Below are 15704 nucleotides of genomic sequence, written 5' to 3' on the forward strand. Positions count from 1 at the left end.
ACCCCTGGAAGCATCTCTGACCCCCAGGTCACTGTCTAAAAGTGTGCCCATCAGAAGTGATCCTTGCCGCATCAGAAGATGCAGACTTGCAACTATCACCGTGCAAGTCCTTGTCCCAGGGCAGTGTTCAATTGTACCTCCCCCATTCCTTGCAATGCAAGCGAAAATATGCAGCCAACCACCCACCCACCCGCAGGCTGCAATACCATACTGCTAGCTTTCACTTGAAATGGGGCCTTTTAGTTTGGAGGAGGCCGAAGCTGGCCACTACCTCATGGCCGCTTCGGCAGCGAGGTATCCATACTCTGTCCCCAGCCGCCCGGCGGCCGGGTGTCCACGCTCGGTCCCCAGCCGCCAGGTGGCGCCCAGGTGTCCATACTCGGTCCCCAGCTGCCCTGATTTCTCCTGTCACCTTTCCCCACACTTTTCTTAGCCTGGCCTGCTTTAGGGCAGCATTGAACAAGCCCACCAGAGAACCAGACTCCTCAGGTGGGCCCTGGCTTCTCCATCAGGGGAGTTGAGAGTGCCTAGGTGAGGAGCATGATGATGATGATAGAAGTTAGCATCTGCTTTGTTTTCTTGGAATGCAAGCGCATGTATGTAGTAGCGGCTAGGCCTGAGGTGGTCCGCGTTTTTGCGCATATCCTACCTCCTCCGAGGATTGCTGGATGTTTTCCTGCTACTATCCCAGTTCTATGACTCCCGTTAAAACAAAGCTTCAGGTGATAAATGATGGATGAGGTGGTGGCAAAGGAGAAAGAGCAGGAGGAACAGGGACCATTCACATCAATATCAGGCCAGTCAACCAGATATGTCTTGTAGGATATGTTTCTGTAACAAAAGGAGCGGTTCGGCTACACAGTTATAGGGCATACAGTGAGTGCAATGCCTACCCAAAATTTCGAGCCACTCCAATGCCCCTTGGAAATGACATGGAGGTCAGAGGGCGTTAACTAAACCTTTTTTTTGATTTATAGCAACTGGGTCTCCCGTGCACTGTTGGCCTAAGCAGTGAATGGAAGGCTTTCCAAAAATTATGAGGAACTGCAATGCCCCTTACAAGAGCCATGTGTGGCACCCCAGGGGTCTGGTCACCACAGTAATAGAGATATTACGTCGGAGAGCAAGTGGGAGGTTTCCTGGTCAGGATCCCTTAAACATGCAACATCCTCCTGCCCCAGTCCTGGGAGGGGAGAATTCTGCCCTTATAAACTGGATCTAGGGCGGGGTTGAGTGAGTCAGAGAACAGTCAGAGTCAGAGTGAGAGCAAGAGAAAGTAACAGCAAGGAGCTCTGTAGGAGCTAGGAGCTAAAGACCAGGGGCTGGAAGCTGAGCAGAGCTCGCCCTGGCAGAAGACAATAGGAACCGGACACAGGAGTCCGAAGCTGTGAGGACTTATATATCCAGCAGCAGAAACCAGCCGGCAGGGGATTTCAGGTCCTCTGGCCATAGAAGCCCGGAGGCTCAGTCACAAGCAAGGGACCAGCACCGCCGTCGTGGAGCGGAGGCTAACAGAAGGCCCCAAGTCACCAGCCATACGGGTGAGCACTACACGGTACACTCAGGGACGTGGGCTACTTCTACCCGCTTACAGCAAGGTAGCCAGGAAGAGTGCAGACAGACGGGGAGGCCTACAACTCCACCTGGCCAGGGGAACTCCTGTTGCTCACAGACTGACCAGGCCTCTTATGCTAGCCAGTACTCCCGGGAGGGTCTACCTTATAATCATCAGTAATGACCCTGAACTGCACTGCAAAGACTCTGAGTCGTTCCTGCTGCGCTCGTGCACCATCACCCCCATCATCCACACTCACTGCCCTGAGGCTATACTCCTCCCGAGGGGAGATATCCCATTCTATGCTGCGCACACAACACCAGCCTCAGCGGTCTGCCTCGCAGCGGTGGTACTCCCTGACCGCAATCCACGGGTGGCGCAGTCGGACAATTAACCTCAAAACCTAAGAAAGAATGCCACTGGTTTGACCAGCCTGAGCCACGGGACCGGGTCATCGCCACGGAGACTACAGACCCCAGAGACCCGGCACCGGGTATCCCACACACGTGTACACACGGCCCAGGGGGCGCGTCACATGCAGTACAGCATATTGCAAATATAAGTCCCATTATTTGGGAGTGGGTCTCACATAGTATTTGCTTATGCTTTCCCAGCAAAAGCTGCCAAAAATTAGGACAGAGCAACTTGCAATGCCCCTTACAAGAGCCATGCAGTACAGCATATTACAAACATAAGTCCCATTATTGGGGAGTGGGTGTCCCATAGTATTTGCTTATGCCTTGCAAGCAAAAGCTGCCAAAAATTAGGACGGAGCAACTTGCAATGCCCCTTACAAGAGCCATGCAGTACAGCATATTACAAACATAAGTCCCATTATTGGGGAGTGGGTCTCCCATAGTATTTGCTTATGCCTTGTAAGCAAAAGCTGCCAAAAATTAGGACGGAGCAACTTGCAATGCCCCTTACAAGAGCCATGGAGTACAGCATATTACAAACATAAGTCCGATTATTGGGGAGTGGGTCTCCCATAGTATTTGCTTATGCTTTCCCAGCAAAAGCTGCCAAAATTAGGACGGAGCAACTTGCAATGCCCGTTACAAGAGCCATGCAGTACAGCATATTACAAACATAAGTCCCATTATTGGGGAGTGGGTGTCCCATGGTATTTGCTTATGCTTTCCCAGCAAAAGCTGCCAAAAATTAGGACGGAGGAACTTGCAATGCTGGCACCCTGGTGGTATAGTGGTGGAGGCTGAGGATAAGGAGAAGAAGATTAAACAGCCGAAACGAGGAAGCGTATACCCATGTGTGGGTGTGAAGCGGTGCATGTGAATACACCTCCCAAAATAACACAGTGGATTTGACTTTATGTTACTCTGCTGTCATTTGGTGGTGATGAGAAGTCTGGCCCAATCCAGCCCTTGTTCATTTTGATAAGGGTCAGCTTGTCAGCATTGTCAGATGACAGGCGAGTGCGCTTATCAGTTATAATTCCCCCAGCGGCACTAAAAACACGCTCCGATAACACGCTAGCGGCAGGGCAGGCCAGGACCTCCAAGGCGTACAGAGCGAGTTCATTCCAAGTGTCCAGCTTGGATACCCAATAATTAAAAGGCACAGAGGAATCACGGAGGATGCTGGTACGATCGGCAAGGTACTCCCTCACCATCTTTTGAAACTTTCCACTCCTTGTGAGAGTACCCCGCGCCTCAGGGCCTGTAAGCTGGGCGGGTGTCAGAAAACTGTCCCAAAACGTTGACAGTGTTCCCCTGCCTCTGCTGGATTGGAGTTGCATCTCTCTCGCCTGTACGCCTTGGTTGGGCAACGAACTGTGACCTCTGCCGCTAGCATGTTCAGATGGGAATTTTTTTAAGAGTTCTGCAGCAAGGGCCTTCTGGTATTGCCCCATTTTTGTAGACCTCTCCACCTCAGGAATAAGAGAGTGAAAGTTCTCCTTGTAGCGGGGGTCTACAAGTGTCACCAACCAGTAATGACTGTCACCCAACATTTTGACAACGCGAGGGTCACGGTTAAGGCAGCGTAACATAAAGTCAGCCATGGGTGCCAGACTGGTAACGGGCAAGATTTCCGTGTCCTCACCAAGATGACGACTGACCATGCTCTCCTCCTCCTCTTCCTCCTCCCCACTGTCCTCAGGCCACCCACGCTGAACCGACGGTATGACACTTGTACAGGTACTACCGTCTACAACGCATGATAGCAGCTCCTGTTCTTCCTCCTCCTCCTCCTCCTCTTCCTCATTGTCCCCCAATGCACGTTGGGATGAGATGAGGCTGGGCTGTGTGTAATCGCCCGCTACGGCTTCTTGATCCATCTCATCATACTCTGGCTGCAATGCCTCCTCTTTAATTCTCTGCAGAGAGCATTGCAAAACACAGACAAGTGGGATGCTGACACTAATGATGGCGTCATCGCCACTCACCATCTTGGTGGCCTCCTCAAAGTTTGTCAGGATGGTACATATGTCAGACATCCAGGTCCACTCCTGAGGTCTTATGTGTGGAGTCTGACGTGAATATCGATGGCCTTGTTGCAGCTGGTACTCCACAACTGCTCTCTTCTGCTCACAAATCCTTTGCAACATGTGGAGGGTAGAGTTCCAACATGTGGGGACATCACACACCAGTCGGTGTGCCGGAAGCTGCAAACGCTGCTGCAACACAGCAAGGGCGGCGGAAGCTGTAGCCGACTTGCGAAAATGAGCTGACAGGTGGCGTACTTTCACGAGCAGATCTGGCAACTCGGGGTACGATTTAAGAAACCTCTGAACCACGAGGTTAAGCACATGAGCCTGGCATGGTACGTGTGTGATCTCACCTCGCCTCAGAGCCGCCACCAGGTTACGGCCATTGTCACACATGACCATGCCGGGATGTAGGTTCAGCGGTCTCAGCCACAGATCTGCCTGCTCTTTCACAGCTGTCCACAACTCACAAGCAGTGTGAGGTTTATCACCTAAGCTTATGAGTTTCAGCACAGCCTGTTGCCGCTTGGCGGAGGCAGTACTGCAATGCTTCCAGCTTGTAACTGATGTGGTGATATCTGAGATGGAGGCTGAACATGAGGAGGAGGAGGAGGATGCGCAGGAGCTGTACACTGTGGGGGCAACTCTGACTGACATAGGGCCCGCAATCCTCGGTGTGGGGAGGATGTGTTCCGTCCCAAGGTCCGACTGGGTCCCGGCTTCCACTATGTTTACCCAGTGTGCCGTCAGAGAGATGTACCGTCCCTGGCCACAAGCACTTGTCCACGTGTCCGTTGTCAGGTGGACTCTCCCAGTAACTGCGTTGTTGAGGGCACGACAGATACTTTGGGACACGTGCTTGTGTAGTGCGGGGATGGCACACCGGGCAAAATAGTGTCGGCTGGGGACTGAGTACCGAGGGACGGCCACCGCCATAAGATTGCGGAAGGATTCCATCTCCACCAGCCTAAAAGGCAGCATTTCCAATGCAAGCAGTCGTGAAATGTGCGAATTTAGGACTGTGGCCTGTGGGGCGTTAGCTGCGAATTTCCGCTTTCGTTCAAAGGTCTGGGATATGGACAATTGATCGCTGCGGTGGGACGTGGACGTGGACGTTGATGCTGTTTCTTGAGAAACTGCCATAACAAGTGAAGACTGAGAGGAGGGGGCATCTTTACATGCAGTATGGACAGGGGATTGCCTTGCACACACAACAGGGGGTTCTATTGCACACACAACAGTGGAAGAAGCAGTGGTGACACCCACTGACACTGGTCGTGGACCCTGGGTTTCGCCCCACAAAGTCGGGTGCTTTGCTGCCATGTGCCTGATCATGCTGGTGGTGGTCAGGCTGGTAGTTTTGTCACCCCTGCTGATGCTGGCATGGCAGGTGGAACATATGGCCTTTTTGGGGTTATCAGCAGAGTCTTTAAAAAAATTCCAGACTCTGGAAGACCTACTGCTTGTACTGGCAACGTCCCTCGTGTTGGTGTTACGGGGAACGGTTGCCTGCCTTCTGTCTGCGGCCACCACACTGCTTCTTCCTGCCTGTTGGGGTACTCTGCCTCCCTCCCCCTGTGTGCTGCTGGCCTCACTCTGCATGTCCTCCTTCCACGTTGGGTCAGTTACTAGATCATCCACCACCTCCTCCTCTTCCACTTGCGCACCACGATCCTCCTCCTCACTTCCTGGCAATTGTGTCTCGTCATCGTCCACCTCTTGTGACAGATTGCCAACGTCGACTTCCTGTGGCCGTGGCTGTTCAAATATTTGGGCATCGCAACATGGGATCTCCTCTTCCACCACTTCAAGCGTATCAGGCGAGGGGCCCAAATATGGAAATGGACCAGTGAACAGCTCTTCAGAGTGTCCAAGTGTGGGATCACTTGCTGTCTGCCGACACTCGGCATGGTGGGAGGAAGGAGCATCAGGGTGAGGAGGAGTATGCGGTCGAGACTCACGGCTATTAAGAGTTGACCGTGTGGAAGACAGACCGGAGGTGGTGGTGCCCAGGTAACAGGAAGTATTGTCCGCTATCCAATTAATAACCTGTTCACACTGATCAGTTCTCAATACTGGTGTTGTTCTGTGCTTCCCTAGTAATTCGGTCAAGAAGTGGGAGCGAGAAGATGTGGCTGTTGGTTGTGGCACATTTTCACCTTGGCCACGGCCCCGTCCTCTGCACTAACCATCACCAGAACGTCCACTTCTACGTCCCTTGCCACGCGCCTTGCCCATTGTAAATGAAGTAAAATAGCTTACACTTGCACTATCAATGGAAAAAGGGTAATAAAGAGTAGATTAGAACAGTGGAAGAGGAAAACCACAGTTATTGTTTACTGGGTATACCACACTTTTTTAAATAGAGATATTTGCGGCTGAACAGTGAGCGACACACTCAAACTGCTTTTTTTTTAGATACTAAAGGCCCAAAACTGGATAGTACAGCGATTTGACCCGTGGAACTGCGAAACCACACTGGGATGTCGGGCCTACACAAGACTATTTTCAACAGATATATTTTTGTGTCACAACAGTCAGGAGACACTACTGTTTTTCTTTACGGAAAAAACTACCAAAACCTGAATAATAGAGATTTTTTACCGTGGGATGGCAAAACCACAGTTATTGTTTACTGGGGTATACCACACTTTTTTAAATAGAGATATTTGCGGCTGAACAGTGAGCGACACACTCAAACTGTTTTTTTTAGATACAAATGGCCCAAAAGTGGATAATACAGAGGTTTGAACCGTGAAACTGCAAAGCCACACTTGTATTTATCGGGCCTACACCAGACTATTTTCAACAGATATATTTGTGTCTGAACAATCAGGAGACACTATTTATTTTTTACGGCAAAAAATGCCAAAAGCAGGATAATAGAGATTTTTTACTGTGGAACAGCAAAACCACAGTTATAATTTACTGGTGCATACCAGGCTTTTTAAAATATATATATATTTGCGGCTGAACAGTGAGCGACACACTCAATCTGTTTTTTTTAGATACAAATGGCCCAAAAGTGGATAATACAGAGCTTTGTACCGTGGAACTGCAAAACCACACTTGTATTTCTCGGGCCTACACCAGACTATTTTCAACAGATATATTTGTGTCTGAAAAATCAGGGAGACACTATTATTTTTTTTTTTTACAGCAAAAAATGCAAAAAGCAGGATAATAGAGATTTTTTACCGTGGAACAGCAAAAGTACACTTCTGTCTCTCTGGCCTACACCAGACTATTTTCAACAGATATATTTGTGTCTGAAAAATCAGGGAGACACTATTATTATTTTTATACAGCAAAAAATGCCAAAAACAGGATAATAGAGATGTTTTACCGTGGAACATCAAAACCACAGTAATAATTTACTGGTGTATACCAGACTTTTTTAAATATATATATTTGCGGCTGAACAGTGAGCGACACACTCAAACTGTTTTTTTTAGATACAAATGACCCATAGAACTGCAAAACCACACTTCTATTTCTCTGGCCTACACCAGACTATTTTCAACAGATATATTTGTGTCTGAAAAATCAGAGGCACACTTTTTTTTTGGGGGGGGGGGGGACCCAAAAGGTTAATAAGATGGGTATTAGTACATTGTGAAGGAGGAAAAAAAAAAGAGGATTTAGATGAAAAAAAAGGATTTTTCCTGGCCCCCGGGACCTGGAGCTAAGTCCAGCAATTTCAGCAACAGGAGCAGCACACAGGACTGTAATGCAGCATTTGCTGGTATAACCACTGCGTCTCCTATACAGCCTGCCTGCCTGATATACCTGGGATGGATATTAGTCCTGAGAAGGACTGTTTGTTTGATCTGGCAGCCTTTACAGACCCTACACTAACTATTTTGCAGGATATATCTCTCCCTAAATCAGCAGCGCTGTCCCTACACTGTCTGATCCGGAGCGACTGTGTCCAAGATGGCGGCGCCCGGTTTTAAATACTCGAGGTGACGCTGTGCGGCCAGCCAATCACTGTAATGCCCACAAACAACATGGCTGCGGCATTACAGTGACTGGCTGGCAATCCCTGCATGTTCATTGGCTCTGTAAAGAGCGCCAAACATGCAGGGCGGAGACCCGAGCTTCCACCCGAGTAACCCGGAAATGCTCAGTGCTCGCCGAACATCCCGAGTAGCGTGATGCTCGGGCGAGTACCGAGCAGTGTCGAGCATGTTCGCTCAACACTACTGAGATTCGATGCCCTCTTGTGACAAATCAAGGGAGGTGACATAAATTCCAGAATATCTGGATAAGATCTACCAAGTAATGACCAATGATTCCGAATTATTTGATGAAATAGATGTATAAAGGGATGATATGTATTTACAAGAGCTACCCTGGGACCCAAACACTGTCTTGTCTGATGAAAAGGTCGTGGATATGACAATACATGATTTGGATATCCTCTATGTTTGAATTTTAGCCTCATTTCCTCCAACCTAGACTTCCGTGTATCGTCGTCGCTAACTATGCGACCCACTCTGCATAGCTGTGAAAATGGTAATGCCTCCTTAATATGGGCAAGGACATGTGACATACACAGCCAATGACACATGCCCTTGCTTGTGTGAAAAAAAAGCACTTCGCTCCGTGTGTGCGCTGCTGATAGGCTGACAGATTGCACCACCCCACTGTAAATGCGGGAAAGAGAAAAAAAATGGAGATCGGCATTATTTCTGCAGAGATCCATCCCCTGCCCCTCCCCCCGCCCCGCTGTGCACTCAAACTGCGTATTAACATTGATTAACAGTATTACTGAGAAAAAATCCAGTTACAATTTTGGTGTACGATCAGTTATCGAACATAACCTCAAACAGCCAAATTTTTTGCAAATCGTTCAGGTTCGTCAAACGGCTCGAACACCGCCCAAAACAGCTCGAATTTGAGATTGGCGAACAGTTCAAGTCGAACACCGCTCATCTCTAATTATCAACATGAACATAGGAAGATATAGCTGGAACAAGTCATCACAAACTATGCTCTAGCTATGGCAAAGAAAGCTCAGAACAAATAGTGCACAACAACTGTCACAAACTACTCTGAGCTACCTATATGGCTTTCTGCTAGTTGGGCCATACTGCTACAGCGCTCTAGCTACAGCAACCTACGCTAAACCCTAACAGTTGACGCTGATGAGTCACTCACGGTTGCGCAGATGATGCACAGGTGGCGGCCTGTCGCTTGTTCCTGGGGTGAAAGAGCCGGATGAATTCAGTTTAGTCCTTTTCTTGTATACGGGATCTCTTTCTTGCAGACGGCAGGCAAATCTTGTTTCACTCTCACAGAAATGGCTGACACGCTGTGTTATGTGTTATCTCAAATCCTCAATCTCCAGGGAAAATGTTCTTCAGGAAAAGGATAAATTTCACTTCTACTTGACAAAGTCCCAAACAACAAAACTTGCTATAGTCCGTAATCTTCTCTTTCCATAGAGTAACAGTGTCTTCTTTATAGTCTCTGTGATCAGAAATCTGCAGGAGTCTCTCCCTGTTACGTCTCACACACACACACACACACACACACACACACACACACACACACACACACACACACACACACACACACACACACACACACAAGTATCTACTTCCTGGTTCTTCTCTGCTCTCTGCACATACCAACCACAGCAGGAGGAGGTGACTAGTCATAACACAAGACTCAGAGGGGAGCATGATGCCTTAAAGTCACAGTGTAATCAATGTCCAATAAAAGAGCTGATCCCCTACACTTAGAAGAGATGATAAAAGTTGAAGAGTGTGCTGGCAGCTGAAGGAGAAGAAGCAAAACTGATAGACATTAGAGCTGGGTAGATTGATTCGAGGACGATAGCGTTCAAGTTGAATTTCCTGAAATTCATGGTTTTACACAAATTCAAATATTTTAGAGTTTTGGGGTTCGCAGAAAAAAACCTTCCTTGGCACCATTTCCCAAACTGCTGAAGCATCAAAAATCAGGCAAACGTCAATTGCGTTCATGGGTGGGACTCTCAATAATGCCCTGCAGCAGCTATGACATCAAGCGGATGATCGCACCTTGTACAGTGATGGGCAGTACTAAGGCCATCACGGAACAGCAGTACCCAGCGGAGTACAGTTTATACGTAATAGTCATTTTCCATCTCCAGAGTCACTGGGTAAGGCTCTCTCTCCGGTAGAGTGTAAGCTTTTATGGTGAGCGGGGTCCTCTCTCTCGCCTGTAGAGTGTAAGCTCTTATGGTCAGTGGGGTCCTCTCCCTCTCTCTTTTCCTCTTTCTCCTGTAAAGTGTAAGTTCTTATGATCAATGAGGTCTTCCCTCTCTTCTCTCATCTGTAGAGTGTAAGCTCTTATGGTCAGTGGGGTCCTCTCTCTCTCCTGTAGAGTGTAAGCTCTTATGTTCACCAGGATCCTCTCTCTCTCCTGTTTGTTGTAAGCTCTTAAGACCAGCGGGGTCCATTCTCTCTCTCCTGTAAAATGTAAGCTCTTATGGTCAGCGGGGTCCTCTCTCTCCTGTAGAGCATAAGCTCTTATTGGCAGCGGGGTTCTCTTTCTCTTGTAGGCTGTAAGCTCTTATGTTCAGCAGGGTCATCTCTCTTTCCTGTAGAGTGTAAGCTCTTATGGCCATTGGGGTCTTCTCTCTCTTATATAGTGTAAGCTCTTATGGCCAGCAGGGTCCTCTCTCTCTTGTAGAGTGTAAGCTCTTATGGTCAGCGGGGTCCTCTCTCTCCTGTAGAGTGTAGGCTTTTATGGTCAGTAGGGTCCTCTCTCTCCTGTAGAGTGTAAGCTCTTATGGTGGTGGGGTCCTCTCTCTCCTGTAGAGTGTAAGCTGTTATGATCAGCAGGGTCCTCTCTCTCCTGTAGAGTGTAAGCTCTTATGGTCAGCGGGGTGCTCTCTCTCCTGTAGAGTGTAAGCTCTTATGGTCGTGGGGTCCTCTCTCCTGTAGAGTGTAAGCTCTTATGGTCAGCAGGGTCCTCTCTCTCCTGTAGAGTGTAAGCTCTTATGGTCAGCGAGGTCTTCTCTCTCACCTGCAGAGTATATGTTCTTGTGGTCAGCAGGGACCTCTCTATCTCCTGGAAATGATGCTGGTGGACATTAGAAGTGAGAGTAGAGAAATGTACAAGAAGGGAATGCTGATGAAGAATGTAATGGACCCTGATGTTCCGGTTATACACCGCGTCCAGATTTATTAGGCAAATGCGTATTTTGATCACTTTGATACTTTTTATACATGTTGTCCTACTCCAAGCTGCATAGGCTTGAGAGCCAACTACCAATTAAGTAAATCTGGTGATGTGCATCTCTGTAATGAGGAGGGGTGTTGACTAATGACATCACCACCCTATATAAGGTGTGCTTAATTATTAGGCAACTTCCTTGCATTTGGCAAAATGGGTCAGAAGTGAGATTTGATGGGCTGTGAAAAGTCCAAAATTGTGAGATGTCTTGCAGAGGGATGCAGCAGTCTTGAAATTTCCAAACTTTTGAATCGTGATCACCGAACAATCAAGCGTTTCATGGTAAATAGCCAACAGGGTCGCAAGAAGCGTGTTGGCCAAAAAAGGCACAAAATAACTGTCCATGAATTGAGGAAAATCAAGCGAGAAGCTGCCAAGCTGCCATTCGCCACCAGTTTTGCCATATTTCAGAGATGCAACGTTACTGGAGTATCAAAAAGCACAAGGTGTGCGATACTCAGGGACATGGCCAAGGTAAGGAAGGCTGAAAAACCACCACCTATGAACAAGAAACATAAGATAAAACGTCAAGAATGGACCAAGAAATATCTTAAGACTGATTTTTCAAAGGTTTTATGGACTGATGAAATGAGCGTGACTCTTGAATGGCCAGATGGATGGGCCAGAGGCTGGATCAGTAAAGGGCAGAGAGCTCCACTCCGACTCAGAAGCCAGCAAGGTGGAGGTGGGGTACTGGTATGGGCTGGTATCATCAAAGATGAACTTGTGGGACCTTTTCGGGTTGAGGATGGAGTGAAGCTCAACTCCCAGACCAACTGCCAGTTTCTGGAAGACAACTTCTTCAAGCAGTGGTACAGGAAGAAGTCGGTATCGTTCAAGAAAAACATGATTTTCATGCAGGACAATGCTCCATCACATGCATCCAACTACTCCACAGCGTGGCTGGCCTGTAAATGTCTAAAAGAAGAAAAAATAATGACATGGCCCCTTTGTTTACCTGATCTGAACCCCATAGAGAACCTGTGGTCCATTATAAAATGTGAGATCTACAGGGAGGGAAAACAGTACACCTCTCGGAACAGTGTCTGGGAGGCTGTGGTGACTGCTGCATGCAATGTTGATCGAAAACAGATCAAGCAACTGACAGAATCTATGGATGGAGGCTGTTGAGTGTCATCATAAAGAAAGGTGGCTATATTCATCACTAATTTTTTTGGTTTTTGTTTTTGCATGTCAGAAATGTTTATTTCTAAATTTTGTGCACTGATATTGGTTTACCTGGTGAAAATAAACAAGTGAGATGGGATTATATTTGGTTTTTATTAAGTTGCCTAATAATTCTGCACAGTAATAGTTACCTGCACAAACAGGTATCCTCCTAAGATAGCCAAATCTAAAAAAAAAACACTCCAACTTGTTGATCAATAATAAAAATAATCCTCTAAAATACAACTTGCCTAATAATTCTGCACACTGGGGATCAACACATTTTCACATGTAGATAAAATGAGGCTTGTGTGGCACCCCTGAGGGTTCGGTCGCCACAGAGGTATTGCACCTCATCCAGAGGTGTAGTATCTCACTCTCAGGTAAGGAAGGAGTATGGCTCAGGACCCTAACACTACATCCACTACACCACATTTCCGGGGGACAGGGCGACAATGCTCCTGTGGGGAAGCACAACTGTTCCTGATCCCTGGCTGGAGTGGGGAGGAACCACCTAGAGAGGGGGAACTAGGTAGTGGATGGGTGGAGGATGTAGATCCTGGGCGCACTGGAGTAGGAGCATATAAAAGAGAGTAGCCATCTTAGATCAGAGTTAGTTAGTTAGTTAGTTAGTGAGTAGTGGTGAGGAGAAGTGTAGGAGCAGGGGCTCTGTACGAGCTCTGCTCCACAGGCAGGCCTAGTCAAGAGGCCTGAGCCTGAAGGAGAAAGGAGAGGAAAGAGGGAGCAGGAAGGCTCCAGGAGAGGAACCGAAGGGAACCCATGGGTACGGGCCGTGCAGCTGCCACGCATACGCCCGCCGCTGCCACGAGGTAGGGGGGTCAGGCCAGAAGAAGGGAACCGGATCCCTCAACCAGCAGAGACTCCAGGGCTCAACTGGGAACCGGAGGCTGCAGCACTTTAAGTCAGCTGGCCGCCCACACCAGCCATCAGGAAGGTAGCCACATAGGGCCAGGGGATGGAACACACGTCGCCCGCCAAGGCCCGAGGACACTGGACAGAGGTGCCGCTAGGTGTGAGGTACAAGGAGAGAGGCCAGAGAAAGGTACACAGAACGGGGTCCTGAAAAGTGCTCTGGAGATACCTGAGGGTGGACCGAGCCCCTCACTGAGTACGCACAGCACGACGTGGGAAGTTATGATCTGCAGTGTAACTTGGAAACTGATAACCGTGAGTAAAGACTCTGGGACTGCATCACCTTGTCTCCGTGTTTCTTACCGCGCCAGCACTACACTTGCTGCGCATATCACCAGCTTCAGTGGACTGCTCCGCAGCGGCGGTTCTCCATAACCGCAATCCACAGGTGGCGTAGTCGGACTAATAAACCTATACACATAGACTGCCACTGGTTTGACCACCCTGGGTCACGGATCGGGTCGCCGCCACAGTGACTACAACCCCCAGCATTTACTAGGCCCGGCTCCGGGTAATCCCAGGGGGCGCGTCAACTTTGGCGTAGTCGGCAGGATACGTAACCCACCCGCTACCATTGGGTATTGTGTGCCTAAGAGACTGTGTTTTCTACTGAATGTGGCGTCCACCCCTGAAGAATGGACGCCATTATGTGTCAGCCAAACAACTACCAAAAGTCACCTCCCATCATGGGCCAGGTCCCAGAATAGCGCCAAAAGCGGAGCCCGCCCCAACCAGCAGTGATCATGTATGTGGATGTGTCCATCGACGTGGGGGGGCTGCCCTTTGAGGTGACCAACAGCAGACTGCCCTGGAACCGCCCCCGAAAGGGGAGGGAAGGCAAGAAAACTGAGAGACGGGGTGTGGTCTGGACCAGTCCAGGCAGGCCGCACCCGGGAAAGGAGATGGACCGTGGCAGCTCCGGAGACCCTGCCAGCACCATGCTGCCAGCCGAAGCGCCTTACACCCTGGAGGAGCTGGTGGCCAAGCTCCCCCAGAAGGATACCGAGTTCCTCCACGCCGGCATGGAAGATCTGGGCCGGAGGATGGCCAGGGCGCAGCGAGATGCCATCGCGGACTGGAAGAAGGAGATGGAGCAGAGAATGGCGGCCCGGCAGCCAGCAGCGCTGCCCAGCACCGGCAACGCCCCAGCCTCCGGGGACCGGGATTGGGATCAGGAGACCGCGTCTGACGCAGGAGCGACCACAGGAGCAGGTAGGAGAAGTCCTCCTGTGCCGGACGCTGTAAGCGTCGACCTGCCCCTGGGCCCCCTGGTGGAGTTGCAGATCCCGGGCGTCACCGAAGCAGCCCCACTCCCGACGCCAGAGCCAGGCCCTTTAAATCAGGGCGAGACCGCCACGTGCCCACCATGCGCATAACAGGACGCGCAAGCTCCAAATACCCTCCAGACCCCGGAACCAGCTCCAGCCAGCGACGCCGGCCCGCTCCTATGTCTGTTGCAGGAGCCGCCCCCTCTGACACCCGAAGGGGTGTACGGGCGCTCCACCTGGGACTGGTCCGTGGAGGTGGAGGACCAGCGGCCTTCACTCCTGTCCGCTCTACAGCCCGCCGCCGCCGCTTCCCAGGTACCAGAGGAGGAGGCCCAATTTGAGTGGGAGCACTCAGGGGAAGATCTAATGGGGTTCTCCCAGGAGACCAGGGCAGCTGCAGCACACCACAAGGAATTCTGCCACCAACAGCTGCTCAAGTTTGAGAAGGAGCGGAAACAACGGCGTGAGCGATGGGCGCGACTTGAGGCCAGCAATCTGGAAGAGAAGGCCCGGACCCTCCATCACAAGCGAGCGGCTCGTGGTCCCAGAATTACCGGGACCGTGGTGAAGTTCGACTTGGACGCGGGATGGGGGTTCATCTGGGACCCGCCGTCAGACACGGACCTCTTCGTAAACAGAAGGGACGTGGAGTCCCGCCTGTCAGAGGGACACCCAGATCGAGACCTGTATCCCGGGGACACCGTGTCCTACACCAGGCACCGAGGAGTAAGAGGCTGGTATGCCCTCAATGTCCATCGGGTGGAGACAGAGTCCCACCATGCTGAAGACCCGGCTGGGTCAGCCCGTGATGAACCAGAGCCTCCCCACAGGGAGCACCACTACTGAGTGCAGTAGATGGGACTGAACTGAACTTTAACTGTAAATAAGTTACCCGTCAGGGTATTCAGAGACACTGCAAGTTAACGGTTTATCCAGTTGCCCGGAAGGGTGTAATCAAAAGTTGAAAGGTTTCAAAGTTTCATTTAAAGTTACCCGGAACGGGTCCAAAGACTAACCGGCTGAGGACTGGGAGCAGCCACTTCTTGTAGATAGTTGCGCCTCTTCAGGTGCCCCTTATTGGTTTTATAAGAACTACAACGTGTAC

At 49.9% G+C, this 15704-nt stretch overlaps 1 long non-coding RNA gene across 2 annotated transcripts in view; it reads right to left on the reverse strand.

Annotated features, from left to right (window-relative positions):
- LOC141249312 (uncharacterized) overlaps positions 1–9660 on the reverse strand; it is a 42399-nt gene extending 32739 nt beyond the window's left edge. For both annotated transcript variants that reach the window (XR_012312127.1, XR_012312121.1), the window contains exon 1: positions 9165–9660. This is a non-coding gene — a long non-coding RNA (uncharacterized lncRNA). The remainder of the gene's footprint in view (positions 1–9164) is intronic.
- Between the last annotated feature and the right edge of the window lie 6044 nt (positions 9661–15704).

The sequence above is a fragment of the Phyllobates terribilis genome, unplaced genomic scaffold, assembly GCF_046119375.1.
Source record: "Phyllobates terribilis strain yellow unplaced genomic scaffold, ASM4611937v1 Scaffold_2__4_contigs__length_985480577, whole genome shotgun sequence".
Lineage (NCBI taxonomy): Eukaryota > Metazoa > Chordata > Amphibia > Anura > Dendrobatidae > Phyllobates > Phyllobates terribilis.